Source organism: Mirounga leonina, unplaced genomic scaffold (genome assembly GCF_011800145.1).
Source record: "Mirounga leonina isolate KUSES-001 unplaced genomic scaffold, KU_Mleo_1.0 Mir_169, whole genome shotgun sequence".
Classification (NCBI taxonomy): domain Eukaryota; kingdom Metazoa; phylum Chordata; class Mammalia; order Carnivora; family Phocidae; genus Mirounga; species Mirounga leonina.
The window spans coordinates 16,653,077-16,656,217 of NW_023270431.1; positions in this window are offsets into that span (position 1 = coordinate 16,653,077).

A 3,141-nucleotide genomic window follows, 5' to 3' on the forward strand; every position below is an offset into this window, starting at 1 on the left:
AAATACCAAGTGTTTGTAGAATGGTAAGAAACTATAATTCTTATGCATTCTAACAGTTATAAAATGGTAGGATTTCTTTTAGAAATAGTTTTATTTCTTTTTGCACATTGCTAAATCATACTCAGATTGAAAGCAGAAAAAGGAAAACAAAACAAAACAAAACAAAACACTAATACATTCCATAATTTTTTTTAACCATGAAAAATCCCCAGAAAGATTATTATACTTTATTATTCAGAACTGTGTCACATGACCCACCCCTATCAATCAGAAGTTTGAAGAACCAGAATTTTAGTACTACAGTGGAAGAAAAAAAGTTTGGAAATTGGTCATGAAACATCAAAATAGTGAGAGTGTGGGGAAAATATTTTTTGCATCCAAGAGCATAGAAAACATCACGCAAAACTTGTTTTCAGAACATTAAATAGAATTATCACAGTTCCCTGAGGGAAATCCCTCTGGTTAGATGAAATTTCTATTTATGTATATGTTAGAAAATGTTTGCTATGCATTATTTCTTTTTTCATCTTTTCACAGAATAAAAGACAATCCAGATTTCTACTCATGATTCTGTTGAGAAGTTCTTAATACTGATTTTATTTAAAAATAGCCATAAGTATAATAGTTCTACAAATATATTTCAACTTTAACCATGTTAAATGAACCATTTTACATTCCTAGAGCTCATAGGGTTTTGAACTACATATGGTAAGAGACTAATGAATTATATATAACAAAAGCACAAATAATGTTCTGACCACCTACTATTCAGAACTTTAATAGAGCATACAATTTTAAAATCATTTTTAAAAGTTGTTATAATAAATTTATATAATAATTTATAAATATATTTACATAATAATTTATAAATATATTTACATAGTTTGGATATAGAGCAAAGCAGACTGTTCCTATGAAATTTAAAAAAATGATTAACTTGACCATGAAGTTTCTGGTCATTCTAAGTATAGCATTTGTTTTCATATCCAGCAGCTCCCTGCCCCCCCCCCCCCACCCCTGAGGGGAAAATGCCCTTCAAAGCATTTTACACCACTCTGGAAGGACAGACATAGATATCTTCTAAAAATACACAATACTGAAGTTCTATTGGCCACATGTTTTTTTGTAAGATTGTTTGAGTAGCATGGGGACAGGAACCATGGGCAGAAAGCTGTACTTTTTGCTGTATGAAGCTGGTGGTTATATACTTAAGTGCTTGAGGGGGAGGGCACATGCAGAGAGTATTAGATTATAAACGTTTTCTTCGAATTTCTACTCATGCAACTACTTTCACAAGATTTCTTTGGTGCCTATCATTTAGTTTAATATTTTTTATTATTATTATTATGTTCAGTTAGCCAGCATATTACAAAGGGCAGAGGAAGAGTGAATTTGCTGTCTTTGCTTGAGGACGGCCATCTTCTCCTGCTCTCACACATTGGCACCCCTGGTTCTCGGGCTTTAGGACCCAGCACAGGATTATTGGCTTTCCTAGTTATCAGGCCTTTGGGATTGGACTAGAACTCTAACATTGGCTTTCTTGGGCCTTCAGCTTGCATATGGCAGTTTGTGGGACTTAGGCTTCATAACTATGTGAGCCAATCCTTCATAATAAATCTCTATCTGCCATCTATCATCTATCTATCTTCTATTGGTTCTGTTTTTCTGGAGAATTCTAATATAAGCAGATTCCCTTAGCTTTTAGCATAACAATGCCCAAATGTTTCTTACCATGTTTGTCCTTATTCTCTAGCTTTTCCTCAGTTCTAATTTTCTTCCTGCATTAGGGTCTTCACATATGCTTTCCTAGCCTAATTGTTTCCAGTCCCAAAATCAATTTGTAATGTTTTGCTTTAAAATCATAAATACATTATACTGTCCTGATTGTTCTTGAATTACATATTTATTTATTTATTTATAATAATCTGAATATATATACACACAATAATCTCAGAGGAGATATATATATATATATATATATATATATAAAATCGTAAATGTTATACTGTCCTGATTGTTCTTGAATTACATATTTATATATAAAAATTTATTTATATATAAAAATCTCAGAGGATATCATTCTGGAGGATATTCTGATCCTTCTTGAATCTTGTCATAAATATCACAATTGTGTCTTGAAAATTAAGAATATTTTTATGGTGAGGAAAAGATAGAGTCTTTTCCTACCCCAGAAGAGAAGTGTGAAACACATGGTAGAAAACAAAAAACTCATAACTAGCTTGAATGAACTGTCTTATATTCTTCATCCTACATCAGTCTTATTCTTCATGAAATCAGGATAGGAGATCAGAAGATTGGTGGAGGAGATGAAAATAGCATCTACATTTCATTAAAAAAATGAATCATCTTAATCTGTACTTTTTTTTCTTTTCATCTTCCCTCTTCCATTTGCTCACTTTATTTTGTGCTTTTATACCATGTTAAAATATGTTAAATTATGCTCAGTGAAGGAGAGAATATATAAGCATAAGTTTTTTCAAACCTCTTGGAATTAAGCAAAAAAGAATGATAACTGGCTTCAAGTTGAGTTAAAGAGAAGAAAGACCGCATTTCTGTGTTCTCTCTCTTCACACACACACACACACACACACATACACACACATAGATGTCTATACATACACAGGCATACCGCAGAGATACTGTGGGTTTGCTTCTAGATCTCTATAATAAAGTAAATGCCGCAATAAAGTGAGTCAAATAATTTATTTTTGGTTTCTTAGCGCATATAAAAGTATGTTTACACTATACTGTAGTCTATTAGGGGTGCAATAGAACTATATTTAAAAAACAATATATGTATACCTTAATTAAAAATACTTTATTGCTAAAGAATGATAACCATCATCTGAGAGTCCCACAAGTCATGATCTTTTTGTTGCTTTGATGTTGATGCTTGCTAATTAATCAGGTTGGTAGTTGCTGAGGGTTGGGGTGGCTGTGGCAATTTATTAAAATGAGACCATGTTTGCTGCATCAATTCCTTTCATGAAGGATTTCTCTGTACCATGTAATGCTGTTTGATAGCATTTTACCCAGAGCAGAACTTCTTTCAAAATTGGTGTAAATCCTCTCAAACCCTACCACTGCTTTATGAACTAAGTTTATGGAATATTCTAAATC